This window comes from Oncorhynchus mykiss, chromosome 11, assembly GCF_013265735.2.
Source record: "Oncorhynchus mykiss isolate Arlee chromosome 11, USDA_OmykA_1.1, whole genome shotgun sequence".
NCBI classification, from domain to species: domain Eukaryota; kingdom Metazoa; phylum Chordata; class Actinopteri; order Salmoniformes; family Salmonidae; genus Oncorhynchus; species Oncorhynchus mykiss.
This window is the reverse complement of record NC_048575.1, coordinates 53,078,594-53,099,847: the sequence shown is the minus strand read 5'-3', so window position 1 is coordinate 53,099,847 and position 21,254 is coordinate 53,078,594. Positions and strand designations below refer to the sequence as shown.

Here is a 21,254-nt window from a genome sequence, read left to right as displayed (position 1 = left end):
GCCTATTTTTTATTTTGCCCTGTTTATCAAAAGTGTTGGAAAAACTTGTCAAAAATCAACTGAATGGCTTTCTTGATGTCTATAGTATTCTCTCGGGTATGCAATCTGGTTTCCACTCAGGTTATGGATGTGTTACTGCAACCTTAAAGGTCCTTAATGATATCATCATTGCCCTTGATTCTAAGCAATATTGTGCTGCTATTTTTTTTATTTGGCCATAGCTTTTGATATGGTAGACCATTCCATTCTTGTGGGCCGGCTAAGGAGTATTGGTGTCTCTGAGGGGTCTTTGGCCTGGTTTGCTAACTACCTCTCTCAAAGAGTTCAGTGTATAAAGTCAGAAAATCTGCTGTCTCATCCACTGCCTGTCACCAAGGGAGTACCCCAAGGCTCAATCCTAAGCCCTACGCTCTTCTCAATTTATATCAACAACATAGCTCAGGCAGTAGGTAGCTCTCTCATCCATTTATATGCATATGATACAATCTTATACTCAGCTGGGTCCTCCCCAGATTTTGCGCTAAATGCTCTACAGCAAAGCTTTCTCTTAGTGTCCAACAAGCTTTCTCTACCCTGAACCTTGTTCTGAACACCTCCAAAACAAAGGTCATTTGGTTTGGTAAGAAGACTGCTCCTCTTCCCACAGGTGTTATTACAACCTCTGAGGGTTTAGAGCTTGAGGTAGTCACTTCATACAAGTACTTGGGAGTATGGCTAGAGGGTGTACTGTCCTTCTCTCAGCACATTTCAAAGCTGCAGGCTAAAGTTAAATCTAGACTTGGTATCCTCTATCGAAATCGCTCCTCTTTCACCCCAGCTGCTAAACTAACCCTGATTCAGATGACCATCCTACCCATGCTAGATTACAGAGACATAATTTTTCAGATCGGCAGGTAAGGGTGCTCTCGAGTGACAAGACATTCTTTACCATTCGGCCATCAGATTTGCCACCAGTGCTCCTTATAGGACACATCACTGCACACTATACTCCTTTGTAAACTGGTCATCACTGTATACCCGTCACAAGACCCACTGGTTGATGCTTATTTATAAAAAGCCTCTTAGGCCTCACTCCCCCCTATCTGAGATTTCTACTGCAGCCCTCATCCTCCACATACAACACCCGTTGTGTCACATTCTGTCACATTCTGTTAAAGGTCCCCAAAGCACACACATCCCTGGGTCGCTCCTCTTTTCAGTTCACTGCAGCTAGTGACTGGAACGAGCTGCAACAAACACTCAAACTGGACAGTTTTATCTCAATCTCTTCATTCAAAGACTCAATCATGGACTCTCTTACTGACAGTTGTGGCTGCTTTGTGTGATGTATTGTTGTCTCTACCTTCTTGTCCTTTGTGCTGTTGACTGTACCCAATAATGTTTGTACCATGTTTTGTGTTGCTACCATGCTGTGTTGTCATGTGTTGCTGCCTTGCTATGTTGCTGTCTTAGGTCTCTTTTTATGCAGTGTTGTGTCTCTCTTGTTGTGATGTGTCTTTTGTCTTATATTTATATTGTATTTATTTATTTATTTATTTTAATCCCAGTCCCCATCCCTGCAGGAGGCCTTTTACCTTTTGGTAGGCCGTCATTGTAAATAAGAATTTGTTATTAACTGACTTGCCTAGTTAAATGAAGGTAAAATAAAATGTATTTAAAAAAAATATGTATAACGTTAGATAGCCACAAGGCAGTTTATGTACTTTGTTCCCGTATCAAGTTCAGTTACATGAGGGATTGAGGAGTGTGATCATAATTGTCATACAATAATTCTATAATAACTATCTATTGTAATGATACATCACTTTATGTATTAAAGTTTATCAGTTTTATCTATTTGTAGAAATCTCGACAAATAAGAAAATTCAGAAACAATGATGAACTCAATGCATGTTTCGTCTGTGATAGAAAAGGTAGGCGAGAGAAGATGAACCCAGGTGAGAACATTGTGAATGTTCAGACAGGAGATGCGCACAAGGCTGCCGCGGCCGTACTCTGTATTCTGGCTCATTGGCTCTACTCTCAGAGGATCCTGCATTCCCGCATCAAAGTTTTTCCAAGAAGCTGACAGGTGCTTGGTTGAGTAGGTTGTTTTGTAGGGTACTTTTCCTCCCTCTCTAGCAGGGCTGTGTGTGCTTTAGTTGTGACCTTGATGTCAGCAGAGACAGACAGCAGCTTCTGAATAGGATATTTCCCTCTTCCTCCCGGACATCCCATGGCAATAGGGATGTGTGTGTGTGTTGATGCCAGACATTTCATTTTGAATGAAAGTGAGAGTAAGACTTCTTTCCTCATGTCATTGTATTGTTCTTTCATAGATATTAGTTTGGGGTCAACTTATCCATAAGCAAAACATAGAGAAATCCCCCCATGTATAACAAATATCAGTTTACATGTAATTCAGACAGTGGCGGTCAGTGCTGTTTAAGACGAGGGAGGACAAAAATAATTTCATGAGCATGCCCTTATTTCTATTACAGCATATTGGATGACTCTCATTCATATTCAATTCACCCAGTTCAATGTAACAGCGATAGGTTTAGGCTACTACATGACAGTCAAATTTTCCCTATACCCATCATGAGGTTTCTACTATCTAGCCTATGAATGAAAGTTTACAACGTAGGTGCACATAGGTCGAGAGACAAACTTGAGGTGACAGACAGTGACACATGGACAGACAGTGACATTCAATACCGTCTTGCACACTCTTGCCTGCATCTATCTGATATAGGGTGTAATCATTAGTCCAACAGTGGCAAACAAGAGTTTCTATTGGACAAATTCAGGTATGTTATCAGTTTTCTACGTTTTCAGAAATGTTTTTCAACAGAATCGGCGGAAAGAATACACCCCTGATCACACATAAACACAGTTCACTTTCATGGCAGCCACATTCTATTCCTTTTCGCACCTATGCTCTCTCCTTCTCTCAGCTCTTCCCTTCGCTTCTGGACTTCAACTCACAACACGTCAGCTGTATGTGACCAGGCTAAAGACCTTCTCCAAGCCAAACCACTACACATAGCTAATATAACTAACGTGTTAGTAACCCCGCTACAATCATGCAGTAATGTTACAGTGTACAGTCAGTAAGCAGTTACACAGGTGGGCCCCGGTGGCAATAAATTAGTAATACCAAAAGCTTACATTGACTTGGAAGAGTTCCACTGTTGTGTTGGAAAGTCATAGCCGGCTAGCTAACATAGCATTCCTCTGTTTGAGCAGGGTGTTTCAGTAGGCTAATCTAGCTAGCTGCATTTGCTTGCTAAGTAAGTGAAACTGAAAGTAAAAATAAATGACATTCTCTCTCTCTCTTGATCCTCCTTCATTTTGGAAGAAATTAATTTGTTCAAAACTGTTAAACTATTATCTTTCTCTCTCTCTTTGAGCCAACTACTCACCACATTTTATACACTGCAGTGCTAGCTAGCTGTAGTTTATGCTTGCAGTACTAAATTAATTCTCTGATCCTTTGATTGGGTGGAAAACATGTCAGCTCATGCTGCAAGAGCTCTGATAGACAGGAGGACGTCCTCTGGAAGTTGTCATAATTACTGTGTAAGTCTATGGAAGGTGGTGAGAACCATGAGCCTCCTAGGTTTTGTATTGAAGTCAATGTACCCAGAGGTGGACGGAAGCTAACTGTCCTCCGGCTACACCATGGTGCTACCCTACCGAGTGCTGTTGAGGTTACTGCAATCAGTTATTTGGTGACATGTGATTATATTTAGTGTAGTTGTATCTAAAAAGGATACATTTTTAAATGTTTTATAATTTCAAACAATAAAATCCACTGAAGAGGATGGTCCTCCCCTTCCTCCTCTGAGAAGCCTCCACTGAATTCAGCACTATATCAACTATGATATTGCACTGGAGCACTATTTCCATTCATTTATTTGTTCTGAGGCCAGAGAACTTTTAGGGATCAACTGGACCATTGCAGAAGCCAAGTCGTGTCGACATTGTGTTTCGGTAGCCGGGAGACCTGTCTGCTCCAGATGTAACTCACACACACACACAAACTTCCACTCATAAGGAAAGAGCACATTAGCAGAATGTCCACTGAGACCCAGAAACATAAAGAAAAAGTACTGAGGACTATGGCTGGGAGTGGGCACATTACATTGGTCTAGCAAAGGTGGAGCTTAAAAATAGCCCAGGTCTCTCCATTGTCCTGTGGAGGTTGGAGTGTTGGGCTGGCTGCTGTGACTCACAGACAGCTCCTGAGGAGAGAAGAGCAGAGCTCTGGTCTGCTTGAGAGGAGGTGGAGGGAGAGTGAGGAGAGAGAAGGCAGTGTGAGGATGAACACTGACCTCAAAGCCACGTGCTCTGTCTGTGGTGATCCAGTCTGAGGCAGGAAAGGTCTATTTCTCTCTTTGACTTTGTAGCTGCATAGGGTCCATCACTGTCTAGAGCAGTGTGTGTACTGAGCAGTGGTTAAAAACATAATCCACTTATGGACTTTTAAGATTGCTTCTCTTCTCCTTGTGAATAGAGATCCCAATCCACGCCAGGGCTTGGATCCTTTTATATTAAATATAGAAAGGAGGAGACTGATAAAAATGGCACCAAGCTAACTCTATTTGTGGCTTTACCTAACCTGTGTGATTAGCTGGTTTTCTCTTCTATCTCCTGAAAGGCTCTTCCCTCAGGGAGTGTTACTCAACCCTGACGCATAGACTGACAGTGCCTTGTGATCTCACCGCACAAAGCACATAAAGGACTAGCCTCAACCAGTACACACACACACACACACACACACACACACACACACACACACACACACACACACACACACACACACACACACACACACGAGTCAAGGCTTTGATGTGCTCAGTGTGGTTAGATCATAAGGAACTGTCATTCCTTTGAGCTTGTGTCTTTGTGTGAGTGTGTGAAAGGCATGGTGAGAGAGAGAGAGAGAGTGAGAGAGAGAGAGAGAGGGAGAGAGTGAGAGTGTGAGAGAGAGAGAGAGAGAGAGAGAGAGAGAGAGAGAGAGAGAGAGAGAGAGAGAAACAGAGCGAATGAGAGAGAGAGAGAGAGTGAGAGAGAGAGAGTGAGAGTGAGAGAGAGAGAGAGAGAGAGAGAGAGAGAGAGAGTGAGAGAGAGAGAGAGAGAGAGAGACAGAGCGAATGAGAGTAAAATGTCTGTGATTCATATCCCGCTAAGAGAAACATTTCATTATACTGTCTGTCTACCATGTGTATCAAATCAAATCAAATGTTATTTGTCACATACTCCGAATACAACAGGTAGACCTTACAGTGAAATGCTTACTTGCAAGCCCTTAACCAACAATGCAGTTCAAGAAAGAGTTAAGAAAATATTTACTAAATAAACTAAAGTAAAAATAGTAAAATGAAAAGTAACACAAAAAAAATAGAGTCAAGGTGCGGGGTACAGGTTAGTCAAGTTATTTTGTACATGTAGGTAGGGGTGAAGTGACTATGCATACATCGAGTAGCAGCAGCATAAAAACAAAGGGAGGGGGGTGTGTCAATGTAAATAGTCCGGGTGGCCATTTGATTAATTGTTCAGCAGTCTTATGGCTTGGGGGTAGAAGCTATTAAGTAGCTTTTGGTCCTAGACTTGATGCTCCGGTATCGCTTGCCATGCGGTAGCAGAGAGAACCGTTTATGACTTGGGTGACTGGAGTCTTTGACAATTTTTTGGGCCTTCCTCTGACACCGCCTAGTATATATGTCCGGGATGGTAGGAAGCTTGGCCCCAGGGATGTACTGGGCCGTACGCACTATCCTATGTAGCGCCTTACAGTCAGATGCCGAGCAGTTGCCATACCAGTCAGTGATGAAACCGGTCAGGATGCTCTCGTGGTGCACCTTTTGAGGATCTGGGGACCCATGACAAATCCCTGAGGGGGAAAAGGTGTTGTCGTGTCCTCTTCACGACTATCTCTGTGTGTTTGGACCATGATAGTTAGTTGGTGATGTGGACAGTAACTCTCGACACGCTCCACTACAGCCCTGTCAATGTTAATAGGGGCCTGTCCGGTCCGTCTTTTCCTGTAGTCCACGATCAGCTCCTATGTCTTGCTCACATTGAGGGAGAGGTTGTTGTCCTGGCACCACACTGCCATGCACCACACTGCCAGGACTCTGACCTATTCCCTATAGGCTGTCTCATCGTTGTCGGTGACTGTTGTGTTGTCAGCAAACTTAATGATGGTGTTGGAGACGTGTTTGGCCAAGCAGTTGTGGGTGAACAGGGAGTATGCTAGGGGACTAAGCACACACCCCTGGGGAGCTCCAGTGTTGAGGATCAGCGTAGCAGATGTGTTGTTGCCTACCATTACCACCTGGGGGCGCCCGTCAGAAAGTCCAGGATCCAGTTGCAGAGGAAGATATTTTGTCCCATTGTCCCTTGCTTAGTGATGAGCTTTGCAGGCATTATGGTGTCGAATGCTGAGCTGTAGTCAATGAACAGCATTTTGAACACTGAACTGTAGTCAATTAACATTATTCTCACATACAGTGGGGCAAAAAAGTATTTAGTCAGCCACCAATTGTGCATGTTCTCCCACTTAAAAAGATGAGAGAGGCCTGTAATTTTCATCATAGGTACACTTCAACTATGACAGACAAAATGAGAAGAAAAATCCAGAAAATCACACTGTAGGATTTTTTATGAATTTATTTGCAAACTGTTGTGGAAAATAAGTATTTGGTCACCTACGAACAAGCAAGATTTCTGGCTCTCACAGACCTGTAACTTTTTCTTTAAGAGGCTCCTCTGTCCTCCACTCGTTACCTGTATTAATGGCACCTGTTTGAACTTGTTATCAGTATAAAATACATCTGTCCACAACCTTCAAACAGTCACACTCCAAACTTCACTATGGCCAAGACCAAAGAGCTGTCAAAGGACACCAGAAACAAAATTGTAGATCTGCACCAGGCTGGGAAGACTGAATCTGCAATAGGTAAGCAGCTTGGTTTGAAGAAATCAACTGTGGGAGCAATTATTAGGAAATGGAAGACATACAAGACCACTGATAATCTCCCTCGATCTGGGGCTCCACGCAAGATCTCACCCCGTGGGGTCAAAATGATCACAATAACGGTGAGCAAAAATCCCAGAACCACACGGGGGGACCTAGTGAATGACCTGCAGAGAGCTGGGACCAAAGTAACAAAGCCTACCATCAGTAACACACTACGCCGCCAGGGACTCAAATCCTGCAGTGCCAGACGTGTCCCCCTGCTTAAGCCAGTACATGTCCAGGCCCATCTGAAGTTTGCTAGAGACCTTTTGGATGATCCAGAAGAAGATTGGGAGAATGTCATATGGTCAGATGAAACCAAAATATACCTTTTTCAAACTCGTCGTGTTTGGAGGACAAAGAATACTGAGTTGCATCCAAAGAACACCATACCTACTGTGAAGCATGGGGGTGGAAACATCATGCTTTGGGGCTGTTTTTCTGCAAATGGACCAGGACGACTGATCCGTGTAAAGGAAAGAATGAATGGGGCCATATATCGTGAGATTTTGAGTGAAAACCTCCTTCCATCAGCAAGGGCATTGAAGATGAAACGTGGCTGGGTCGTTCAGCATGACAATGATCCCAAACACACCGCCCGGGCAACGAAGGAGTGGCTTCGTAAGAAGCATTTCAAGGTCCTGGAGTGGCCTAGCCAGTCTCCAGATCTCAACCCCATAGAAAATCTTTGGAGGGAGTTGAAAGTCCGTGTTGCCCAGCAACAGCCCCAAAACATCACTGCTCTAGAGGAGATCTGCATGGAGGAATGGGCCAAAATACCAGCAACAGTGTGTGAAAACCTTGTGAAGACTTACAGAAAACGTTTGACCTCTGTCATTGCCAACAAAGGGTATATAACAAAGTATTGAGAAACTTTTGTTATTGACCAAATACTTATTTTCCACCATAATTTGCAAATAAAATCATTAGAAATCCTACAATGTGATTTTCTGGATTTTTTTTCTAATTTTGTCTGTCATAGTTGAAGTGTACCTATGATGAAAATTACAGGCCTCTCTCATCTTTTTAAGTGGGAGAACTTGCACAATTGGTGGCTGACTAAATACTTTTTTGCCCCACTGTAGGTGTTCCTTTTGTCCAGGTGGGAAAGGTCAGTGTGGAGTGCGATTGAGCATGCTTCATTTGTGGATCTGTGGATCTGTTGGAGGTACTTGAAGCAACTGCCCTTACTTTGGGCACAGGGACTATGGTGGCCTGCTTGAAACATCTCCCTTTGTAGTCTGTAATAGTTTTCAAGACCTGCCACATCCGATGAGCATCAGAGCCAGTGTAGTAGGATTCAATCTTAGTCCTGTATTGACGCTTTGCCTGTTTTATTGTTCGTCTGAGGGCGTAGCGGGAAGCGTCTGGAATAGTGTCCCGCTCCTTGAAAGCGGCAGCTTTAGCCTTTAGCTCGGTGCGAATGTTCCCTGTAATCTATGGCTTCTTTTTGGGATTTGTACTTACGGTCACTGTGGGGACTACGTCGTCGATGCACTTGTTGATGAAGCACTAAGACTGTGTGCCAGTGACTGAGGTGGTATACCCCTCAATGCCATTGGATGAAACCCAGAACATACTCCAGTCTGTTCTAGCGAAACAGTCCTGTAGCGTAGCATCCGCTTCATCTGACCACTTCGGTATTGATCTAGTCACTGCTTTAGTTTTTGCTTGTAAGCAGGAGTCAGGAGGATAGACTTAAGGTCAGATTTGCCAAATGGAGGGCGAGGGAGAGCTTTGTACACGTCTCTGTGTGTGTAGTAAAGGTGTTTTTTCCCCTCTGGTTGCAGATGTGACATGCTGGTAGAAATTTGGTAAAACTGATTTAAATTTGCCTTCGTTAAGGTCCCCGGCCACTAGCAGCGCCGCTTCTGGATGAGCGTTTTCTTGTTTGCTTATGGCCTTATACAGCTCATTGAGTGCAGTCTTAGTGCCAGCATCCATTTGTGGTGTTAAATAGACGGCTATGTATAATATAGATGAAAACTCTTTTGGTAGATAGTGTGGTCTTCAGCTTATCATGAGGTATTCTACCTTCGGCGAGCAATACCTCGGGAGTTCTTTGATATTAGAAATCGTGCACCAGCTGTTATTTACAAGTAGTCACACACCCCCACCCCTGGTCTTACCAGGCGTAGCTTCTCTGTCCTGCCAATGCACGGAATAACCAGACAGATCTATAGTATCAGTGTAGTCGTTCAACCACGACTTGGTGAAACATAAGATGTTACAGTTTTTAATGTCCTGTTGGTAGGATATTCTTATTCACAGATCCTCCATTTTATTTTCCAGTGATTGCACGTTGGCCAAAAGTACGGATATTAGTGGAAGTTTACTCACTCGCCAACGAATTCTCAGAAGGCAGCCTGACCTCCGCTACCTTTTTTCTCCATCTTTTCTTCACGCAAATGACTGGGTTTGGGCCTGGTCTCAAGATTACAGTATATCCTTCACGTCGGACTCATAAAAAAAAATCTTTGTCCAGTTTGAGGTGAAAAATCGTTGTTCTGATGTCCAGAAGCTATTTTTGTTCATAGGAGACAGTAGCAGCAACATCATGTACAAAATAAGTACAAAAATAAGTTACAAACAATGCAAAAAAAATGTAAATATTTTATCCTGCGCATATAACAAATTAACTTGATCCCATTTATCAGTTCTAAAGCTGTATGTGCGGTAACTTACAGTACATATCCTCAGCTTTTTGTACCTGTACTCTGTATTCTTTCTGACTTTTTATTGCCTGTGATAAAAGGAGTCTGGTTACAATTATCCCACACAAAAATAAAGCTGGACAGAACTGTTGGCCCAAACCACTCTGCATTTCTGATCTCTAGTGCACTGGCTGAAATAATTGTATTATTAATTCCGTACGATATTACCTTATACTAATTACAGTTGAACAATTTAAAAGATCTGCAGGGTTGTCCTCTCAGATGTCTTGTTAGATGAAACACACTTTCCATGGCCTAATAACATACAGTATATGATATGTTTTATTCCAGTCCTCTGTTATCTTCAACCATCCTTCTGGGAATTCCCCACATATTCACAAGCAACCTTTAGACTCTTAATCTGCGGACATATTGTTCATGATCCCTTATATAAGCAATGTGTAAATCAGCTCTGGTCACACAAAATAATTATGTGAAGACCATACAGCTTCCCATTTAAGCCACAGAGAAGACATACAGTACAGTAAATGAACCTCGTCAACCTTCAGCCTGTGACAGTCAAGTTCTGCTTAGTTCTATTTCACTGTGTAATCGTGCGATCTTACAGATATTACTGTTGTCTTTCACTGTCCTACCAGTGACTGAAAATAGTGGCAAATAATGTGTGGTGTGGTTGTCATGTGGTCTTTGTGTGTGTGTGTGTGTGTGTGTGTGTGTGTGTGTGTGTGTGTGTGTGTGTGTGTGTGTGTGTGTGTGTGTGTGTGTGTGTGTGTGTGTGTGTGTGTGTAGGCTCACTGAAATGATGTGCTCTGTATATTGAGCTACACCCTCCCTTCTTCATCCATGAGCTAAGATCCGTTACTCTCTCTCAGTGTGACTACATTACACTGGCCTTTCCCCCTCCCCCACTGAGCATGCCTTATAGAGTTGGGTCCTGGGGTGGGCGACGGCATGGAAAGCAAGCCTTTTCTCCAGTTCCACTGCAGTTATTGATGAGGTGAGCTAATTAATCTCCCTGCTGTGCTCACAGAGACACTGAGGATAAATCAGAGTGTGGGTGAGAGCCAGCCACCCATTCCACCTCTCTCTAGACTCAACCGACATTTCATTATCTTTATTTATGGGGGTTCTGCTCTCTTCTGGAACCTCTCTCTCCCTCCCTCACCCTCTCAAATTGTTCCTATTCTCTCACTACCTCCCCCTCCTCTGTATTTATTTCTCACCATCCCCCTTTCTTTCTTTAGCCTTCTATTTTCTCAGAGTGCATGTACTCTCTCTCCCTCCCACACACATTTTCCTGTGTACAAATTCTAGCCAAAGCCTTCTTTCATGAGAAGTCAAGATATGGAAAGTATGTGAACACACAGCAAACTATCAACAAGGTGACAAAGATATGTGTTTAGAACGGTACAGAGTCAGAGGGAATAGTAGCAGTCAGTCAGACTTATAATCTAGTATGGAGAGCTGCAGCTGATCTGATTGGCTCTGGAGAGTGAGAACCACCTCAGCACTTTAGCAGAACAGAGCCCTGTTTGAGTTGGTTGAGTTGCAGCAATTCACCTCTGGGCGTATTTGCCACTTATTGTGGACCTGGAGCCAGCGCCAGCTTTGTCCCCCAGTGTCCTTGTTGTGCTAGCTAACAAGCTAATCGAACTCTTATCTTTACTACAGGGGAAAATGTCCATTTCCGTGCCACTCATCCACACAGAGATCGATGTTTGGGGTCTATAATTGACACTGTGGTTTAGTATTATTTTTTATTTATTTTTTGAAATTTAATTTTACTAGGCAAGTCAGTTAAGAACAAATTCTTATTTTCAATGACGGCCTAGGAACAGTGGGTTTACTGCCTGTTCAGAACGACAGATTTGGCAGAACGACAGATTTGTACCTTGTCAGCTCGGGAATGTGAACTTGCAACCTTCCGGTTACTAGTCCAACGCTCTAACCACTAGGTTACCCTGCCGCCCCTGCCGGTTTAAACAGCTGACAAACATCTTCCATCCTGGCTGTGGTATCTGAGGCCACAAGATGAGCAAGTAGCACCATCAGCCACAAACAAAACATGACTGCAGGGCTCAACGACAAATATCTTGATTGGAAAAAGAGATGGTGTGCTTAAAAAGCTTCACAGTAAGGCAACAATACTCCATGGCCTGATTTCACCCAATATAATATGCTGTATTTCAATTCTGTTACATTTCTGAGAAGTGAATGTTTTGGTTTTGTCTGTTTGATAGTCCTTTAGGTTGTTTCATTGTTTGCATTGGCTTTCCTCTATATATTGAGTTATTTTTCCAAGTGTTACTGCCAAGACCTCCAATCCATGTGAAAACAATAACACATATGTTATACTGTAGATCCTCCCTTGAACTTGGAGCTCATTTGTAGAAAGCAAAAACTGGCATTGATCAAAAACTGTGAATTACAGTTTGCGAACATGCTTTTTTCATTTGAAAGAGGAATGGGATATTTCAGCAATTCATGGAGGACATTAATGTCACAACTGCGATATTGGTATCTCCCCTGACAGGGTCCACTCTGGTTTTCTCTGCAAGGATACATGCACAGATGGTCCACTGAGAAGAGCTCCAGCAACGCTGCCAATTTCATTACAGGGGTTCAGTTGGACCTGTGACAAGTGTGAATGTATCTGTCTCTGTCACGCCAACCACCACAGCCACACAGATATCAAGAGATTTCAGACGTATTGAGCACTACACAAAATACCAGAGAAACTCATTCATAGTGGCTCAATGCATATTTTGGAATATTTGTCAATGTTTTGTATTTATCACATCAATCAAAAAAATACTCTTCAGCATTCTGCAACATATGTGGCTTTCTAAGGAAAATTATTAATTTGCTCAACTTCTGGTTTTGTCAGACTGGAATGAATCTGGTCGTATAGTAAAAGCAACACATGATGTTGATAAAAAGAAGGAACAGAAAAAAGGGAGAAAAGAGTACATTGGCAGCAGTCCAGGTGGAGACAGACACGGGAAGCTGGGGCGGAATTTCAACAATGCAGGCAGTCATTGAGTTCTTCAGTGGAATAGTGCCATTTCTCTTTATAAGTTCTCCTTTGTTGTGGTATTCTCAGAAAGTAGCAAGAGCTATTCGGGTTTACGATGTGAACTTTTTAAAAGTACCTTTATATCTGCTTTGTGCACAAAAATAATTCTGCTCTCCAAGTGAGTTGTCTTATAGCAGTGGTCCCCGACTACATTCAGACACAGGCTGATTCTTTCTTGAGCAGATGGTCAGGGTGCCGGAACATAATTATAAATCACAATAATAATACACTGATAATTGACAGCAAGAAGTTCAAACAGATAAAGTATTTGACAAAAACAGAATCATTTCAAACCTTGATTACATTGGGATACGATCACATATGTATCTCTATTTATGTATGGGAATACTTGGGATCAGATCTCCTAAATGTAAATGACTTGTGCTGATTTCCTGGTGGTTTTACAATCTTTTATGTCCCAACAACAGAAATTCAACAACCCAAAAAACGGGAGGCCATATAAAATCCCCCACAGGCCACCAGTTGGGGAACCCAGGCCTATAGGAACGGGTGTGCGGTAGGAGATGCTTTCTCCAAACATTTCTCGAAGAATTAAGACATTCTTGAAGACAGCATTTTAACAATTCATCCAGTCAACAATCTCCTTTCTCATCTCGCTCCCTTTATTTCTCTCTCCCTTAATCACTCCGAGTCCCGCTCTCTCTTCCCCTTTCTGTCTCAGTCTATCTGAGAGGAAAGATAATTCTCCCAGAATACTTGACCAGGCTCCGTTGTGACTATAATAAATGCCAGGACTGGCAGAATGAATTATGCCTGGGCCTGAAATGTACATCACAGTCCAAGCAAGAACCTGGCATGTAATTATACTGACACTATATATAGACGCAGATGCCACAAAGAATCCATCACCACTATTTAAAAATCACATTTAAGATGAACCACATTACTTCTTAGAATAAGGGACTTCATGATATGAGAATATATTAAACACTGCTTGAAATTGTTATTTGTATTGTAGTACTTTGGTTTGGCCTTGGCAAGAAGAGTACAAATAGCAACTGCTAGTTCTACACTATTTAAATTTGTTTACTTCCCAGCCCATTGAAACCATTCTAATACAATTGACAACATTCTCACACCTCATTTAGATCAGAATTTTTCAAAGAAGTTATAATGCAACATGGGGATGGATATGTAGACGGTGAAAATGAAAACTGAGCATCAGTCACCAACGTCTCATTCACAATTGTTATGATACAGTAAATACTGCATTACAGATGCCATATCTTAATTTGACCCAGTTTCTCACAGCAGGAACATAATCCTGCAGCAACAGGAAATGTGGATTATAATTAATGGACATTTTCTGCAGAGGTTGCTACATTTTTTGTTAGGGAAAATCAAAATTGGAAATTACAAACTTTAGAAGCCTTTTTAAACCTTGTATACATTAGAAATTAGCATCCTGCAACAACAGGATAATCAAATTAAGATACTGCATCTGTATAGCACAAGACAATGGAACATAGCAGAAGTTCTGAACTGGCCATCCATTATAATGGGTGACAGTTTGGCTAGAGGAGATTTGATATCAAAGCTGATCTTCCATTGAGGGGGGTTAAATTAACCGAGTAAACTCCAGCTGCCAGCTTCTCTCCTGAGAGCCCATTTATTTGATCGGGGTTTACCTCTATGCTCAAAGCTTTCATTCATCTGACATTTCATTCTCCCTTTCTTTTCCCAGGGATTTTCAGTTGTTCATCATTTATTTTATTTGCTTGATGACCGTCTTCGGTGCATCTATCCATGGAGAAGCTTTGAAATCCATATTTCCAGGGTGTGGAGCTGGTGGAGTCATATTGAGAGGATGCTAGTCTTCAGATGTAACCCCTCCTCTACACTAGCTTTTACTTTTCTGATTCACTTGAAAATATAACAACATAAATAAATTGGCTCCCTCCAAGGCAGGTTGTAAATGTCTACTGTTGTCACTATTGTTTGTGCCACTCTTGTAATAAACTCTGGTCTGGTTTTTTGATTATTAACAATTATAAAAAATAATTAAAAACAAGTTTAAATCGTTGAGTACCTTTCAATGACCAACCAGTCACCTCTTTGCTATTTATGATGCAAAATGTAGTGAATATTATGCTCATCAGGAAAGGTACAATAATAATGAAAACCATTTAAACCCTTTTAGACTGTCTCAACACCAGGTTAGCACTGCGGGTGGCGGAGTCTTGCTTCTGATTAAGCACAGCTGTTGCCATCAAAACTGGCAACTGAAAACACTTTGTACTTTATCGTTGAGCTGATTAATTGAGCATTGCAAAGATGGAGTTAGATTAGTGAGAGACACGTCAGGGTACAGAAAGCCCAGCTGAAGTAAACAGAGCTCTTCCCTGCTCTGTGACGGGTGGATGGAGAGATAGATGGTGTGTGTGGTGGTGGTTAGAGGGGGTCTCCCAAACCACAAAGCAGAAAGAAAAACACAGGAAAGAAAAACAATCTCATCTGACATCACGGAGCAGCCTGGCTAAAGCTGAAAGCTGACATTTAGGTCAGATAAAACCTGCTGCTCCCAATGTGACAATAACAAATGAAGAGTTATTTTAACAAAACACAATGTATCCATTTTCAAATTGTTGATAAATTAGCTTTTATTTTTTAAAGAAATTATCAAAGAGATTGGTGTGTTTTGTCACTTCTAATCATGTGATGGGTTTGTTCAATGACAGACATGTATTTGTTTAAAATCTATCACTTGATGATTTCAGTTAAGAGAAACAAATAATCTTGTTTTTTCTCTCAAAATGATATATATCTGCCTCACTCTCTGATAAATGAGTAGTACTGCAAGGTTTTAAACAGTCAAATGTAACAAATAACTACATTTTTTATAAAGAAAAGTACAAATTATACATATTTTTTTTATACATATTTTTTTTATTTCACCTTTATTTAACCAGGTAGGCCAGTTGAGAACAAGTTCTCATTTACAACTGCGACCTGGCCAAGATAAAGCAGTGCGACACAAACAACACAGTTACACGTGGGATAAACAAAAGTACAGTCAATAACACAATAGAAACTCTTGGGATCCATATACAGTGCGTGCAAATGAAGTAAGGAGGTAAGGCAATAAATAGGCCATAGTAGTGAAGTAATTACAATTGAGCAAATAAACACTGGCGAGATAGATGTGCAGACGATGATGTGCAAGTAGAAATAGTGTTGTGCAAAAGAGCAAAAAAGTAAATAAAAACAATATGGGGATGAGGTAGGTAGTTGGATGGGATATTTACAGATGGGCGGTGTACAGCTGCAGCGATCGGTAAGCTGCTCAGATAGCTGATGCTTAAAGTTAGTGAAGGAAATATATGGCAGCAGAGAACTGGAAGGAAAGGTGGCCAAAGGTGGTCTGGCTTTGGGAATGACCAGTGAGATATACCTGCTGGAGCGCGTGCTACGGGTGGGTGTTGTTATGGTGACCAGTGAGCTGAGATAAGGAGAAGCTTTACCTAGCAACAACTTATAGATGACCTGGAGCCAGTGGGTCTGGTGACGAATATATAGCGAGGGCCAGCCGACGAGCCAGCCAACGAGAGCATACAGGTCGCAGTGGTGGGTGGTATCAATATTTTAAAAATGCATATTTTTGTATGTAAAACATTTATCTTTGACATTTTAGTCATTTAGCAGATGCTATTGTCCAGAGCAATTTACAGTAAGCGCATTCATCTTAAAACAGCAAGGCGAGAACACCCCATATCACAGTAAAATATACAGTACAGGATACAAACATTCCATTCCAGCTAAACAATGGATATATAGAATTTTGCACAACAACAAAAAAACTCATTTTCATATACATCTATAATCTATTAATAAAAAATCTGAGACCAGTAATATTTTACACACACATGAAAGTACCCAAAAGCAATCATTTCTGATGAAGAAACACAAATGTGAAAAACTGGTGGATATACTGTAGCATTTAGTTAGTTAGAGAGAATACTGTTACCAAACCACCAGTGCCTGTTTAAATTGGATGACATAATTCACATCTGAGAATGGAAATAGAAAAATAGATTACATTAGGCTTTAACGAATCCAGGATTAAGAGGTAAATAATATTTTCAGGGATTTATTTTCAGAGGGCAAACTCACTCTCTCACTGAGAAATGATCTAAGTTTAAAGTCCCTCAATTGTAACTGACTTGTGTCTTTTAACTGTTAGATGTTAGATGGAGACTATGTAGTGGTGGGGGTTCATGCAGGGCCAGAGGTGAATGGTTTCAGACCATTAACAGGGCACTGGCCTTCCCCTACATCATCTGCTAAGCCCACAGCATGGAATGCTGTGATCTCCCAAATGCTATTTTTCAATGTTAGTCGCTGTATTCACAGCTTGTTCCCTCGCTGGGCATCAAACTGCACAGATGTAGAGGTCCTGAAGTGCCACAGCACGAGGAGGAATGACCCATTATGCAATCTCCACAGGTTATGGATATTTGAAAAAACGTGTGTCTGAGAGAGAGAGAGAGAGTCTTTTGGAACATTTGTGAGTGTAATGTTTACTGTACATTTTTTATTGTTAATTTCACTTTTGTTTATTATCTATTTAACTTGCTTTGGCAAGTGGGGGGGAATTTAACTCTAAATGCATAGCCTACATTTCTCAAATGGAAAAGCTCACCTCTGCCCATGGTTGTTTACCCTCTCTGAATGTATTTCTTATTTTTATTTTTTGACTTGCTAGGCTACAAGCAATATAGGATAAGTGAAAGGTTGCCCCACAACAATGGTGGGGCGGAAGGGTAGCCTAGTGGTTAGAGCAAGTTCAAATCCCCGAGCTGCCCCTGAACAGGCAGTTAACTCACTGTTCCTAGGCCGTCATTGAAAATAAGAATTTGTTCTTAACTGACTTGCCTACAAATTATTAGCTATGTGTCAGTCTAACTAATCGGAGGGTGAGACTCTTTCACACTGTTGGTCTTTTCAAAATAGCAGCATCAGATTAAATAGAAAATCTGTGCTCTTTGTTTATTTTCTAGTTTCAAGTGTCTAGTTGTCTAATGTCACGTACACAAGTACAGGGAAATGCCTCTCTTGCAACCCAACAATGCAGTAATCAATAACAATGTAATACTAACAAGAACATAAGGTAGAACAAAAACACACGAGAAATCATAATAAAAAATAAGATATTAGGCACACGAAATAGGGCAAAGGCTTACTTGGCTGATTGAACGAGAGGGTTTGAGAGGAGAGAGCAAGAGTGCGCGAGAACATGCGACCTATCAAAAGACCTGAATCAAGAGAGGCGTTTCAGCACCATTCTCTGGGAGAGTATTTTTTATAGTCTATGGAGTAGACGCGACATTTGCCGCAAGTAGAAAGGAGTGGAGCGATTGAGAACGAAAACGCTTCTTTCATGTGGATTACTTCTGGAAAAAATAAACCCCTACCAAAAGCGGAAACTAGGTAATACATTAGGAACAACATCAAAGACTGGAATTATACGGTAAAATGGTCACCTTATTTGTTAGCTATTTTACCCGTACTGCTGCTAAGGTTGACACGCTCCAGCTAGCTAGACAAACCAGTAGCTATGATTTGTTAGCTAGCTAACACCGCGCTAAACAATGTTAGCTAGCTAACAGCTAACTAGCCAGCTAACTAGCTAGCTAGTTGACCGTATCATATAAATAATGTTCGATCGCTAACAAGCATACAGAATTTGATATACTTGATGGTATAGCGAACCTTTCTATAAAACTAATGCAAACTCGGATTATGTCAATTGATGACAAGTTAGACCTTGTCATAAACAACAAACCATTAGCTAGGTAGCATAGTTAGCAGGGTACCTAAAGTAGTTAACTAGCTAGTAAGCGTTTGTCACCAACCAGGCATCTTCTGAAATGCCCGTGTTTTAGTAATGTATTTAATCCATTTGGCTAACTACCTAGATAGTGGGCACTGGGAACAATTAATCAGTTACTCCTATGGCCAGATTCATTGATTTGTGATACGTTTATCAACACTGCGCGGTGATTCACGTTGGTTGTTGTTGACGTTAGGGGTCCTGACTGCCAAAATAATTTAGAAGCGTACTGCGGCGACGATTTGGCGTGCTTTTACACAAACAGTTTTGTTGGCATATTATTCGAAATGTATAAGTAAGGTAGGTAGGTAGCTAACTACCTATAAAACATGTTTGCCTGTCAAATTATTTGTTTGCCTACTTTTCTATGACCTGTCTGAAAGTTGGGCAGAAGTGAAAGTTGTACTGCACAGATACATTCACAAAGAAATGAACAAAGGCTTATTTCATGTAATGATAGAGGTAGGGAGAATACTTAACCCAAAACATGACTCACCCCAGTCAACCTGCAAACCCCTACTACTACTACGATCATGGTCAGAAAACAACACTTGCTTTGAAGGGGGACAAATGGTCAATCGGTGCTCTCTGTAGGATAATTTATTGAATTACAATTAGGAATTGAAACAATGTGTTCATTGAGCAAACTCATATTTTAGAGTTAAAAGGGTTAGTCTACTATAAGGGGTCTATCAGGGGCCTACATGAATATGAGTCTCTTAGAAATAGTCTACCATAGTTCGCTCTACAGGTAGGCTAACTGTCCCCCAAAAATGAAACACTTCAGTACATGAGGAATACAAATTATGTTGAAAGCAGATGCTTCCACACAGGTGTAGTTCCCGAGTTAAGTAATTAACATCCTGTTATGCTTAGGGTCATGTATAAAAAAGTAAACTTGCCCATTATTTTGGCTACCATGTGACTTTGAAAGAGGGGTTTCAAAGGAACATAGGGGTTTTTAAAGGGTGTGTGATTGTGTCTGTCATCAAATCTCAACCCAATTGAAAACTTATGGGAGACTGGAGCGGCGCCTGAGAGCGTTTTCCAACAACAAAACACTAAATTATGGATTTCTCGTGGAACAATGGTGTTGCATCCCTCTGATAAGAGTTCCAGACATGTAGAATCTACGCCAAGGCACTTTGAAGCTGTTCTGGCGGCTCGTGGTGTCCCAATGCCCTATTAAGATACTTTATGTTGGTGTTTCCTTTATTTTGGCAGCTACCTATACATATCAAGAATATTGCTGAACATAATAAGTCTTATTGGACTGACTCGAATGTCAATCAGGCTAGATCATGCTTTGCCTAATACCATATCTTGATTGATGAATATAAACAGAGTGAAATTGCACTGTCAACATAATTTGAGAGAGCATGAAATTGGGGTAAGATCTTTATTTCTGTATTGGCCCTTTTGAGGAACAGACCATAGTTAATAAGGTCAATTGCATGAATTCTGTTGTAGTATTAAATGCCAGAGCCCAGGCCAAGTGTTTAATTACAATAATAAAAGGGAAATTGGCTCCAAATGCCATTCAGCGTTTATTTGAATAATATGAAATGCTGCTGGTGGTTATTGAACAAGGCCAAGCTGCTCTGATTGGCATTTTGGGTAAAATGCATGGCATAGGTTAAATTGTTTTACAATCCAATATCAAATGATGTTCACTGCAAGAGTGGGTAGAGAACAGTTTGTCAAAGATTATATATTTTACTTTGTTAAAAAGCTATGCTTTACGTTAGTTTTGGCTGCAATACGGCTACAATCTGCCTTGATGGTTTCCTCTGATTTGATTATATCATGCATCATCGTACATCAAGCATATTACAAACACTTCCTGTAAATTATTCCTATAAAGCCACAACAGTGATCTATGAAGCAGCTGAAATAGCCTATTTATTTTGTGCTTATTGATGCATTATTGAATGCTTCCCTGCTCAAGACTGATAAGGAACTGAGGAGGTGGGATAACCTCTTTATTGTAACCCTTGATCAGTGATGTGTGTTGTTGGTCTTTAAATCTTGTAGAGAGGATTTCTGTGTCTGAATATGTTGTCTGAATGAAATCCCACCTTGAAGTGCAGTCCAGTCGGACTCCTCTATTAAACAGGATCATCTGCTCCAATCAGGGATTGAGATCACCAAGTCGGCTGATAATCCATGGTAGTGGGAGAAGAGGTGGTTTAGCCTCCTTTAAGTCCAGCCTCAGAGCAGTCACGGTACCCTGCCTGTCATCTGGACTCAGTTAGCCCAGGGGTTTGGATGGGGAAGGGATAACTGTTTGTGTGAAACCCCCCCCCCCCCCCACCCCCCCACCCCTCTTGTCTAACTGGGTAATGGGGGCAGAGATTATCCCGTGCTCAGTGTGAGGCCGGAGGGAGACCGTGGCAGACAGTTTTACTACTAGTCCCAGTGTTGCTAGCATTATGAAACCCGTAATGGAACTAGATGAGAGGGAATAGCTAGTAGGCTATACAAGTCTGTTGTACACTTTGAGAGGGGAGGAAATCTTCAGATCACTGTGCGAAACCTTTTCAGAGGTAAATTCGCAATTCCTCAGTTTGCATAGGCCTATGTTGAATACCGGTATGTCAATTTCCCTAAGTCACACCACAAGAGCTAAACCAGAACACCACTGGA

At 41.4% G+C, this 21,254-nt stretch overlaps 1 protein-coding gene across 1 annotated transcript in view; it reads left to right on the top strand.

Annotated features, from left to right (window-relative positions):
- The first annotated feature begins 18,002 nt into the window (after positions 1 to 18,002).
- Positions 18,003 to 21,254, top strand: part of LOC110535946 (nuclear receptor corepressor 2) — a 128,625-nt gene continuing 125,373 nt past the window's right edge. Inside the window, exon 1 of the mRNA XM_036936316.1 lies at positions 18,003 to 18,205. The gene's annotated coding sequence lies outside the window, so the exon portion shown is untranslated. The remainder of the gene's footprint in view (positions 18,206 to 21,254) is intronic.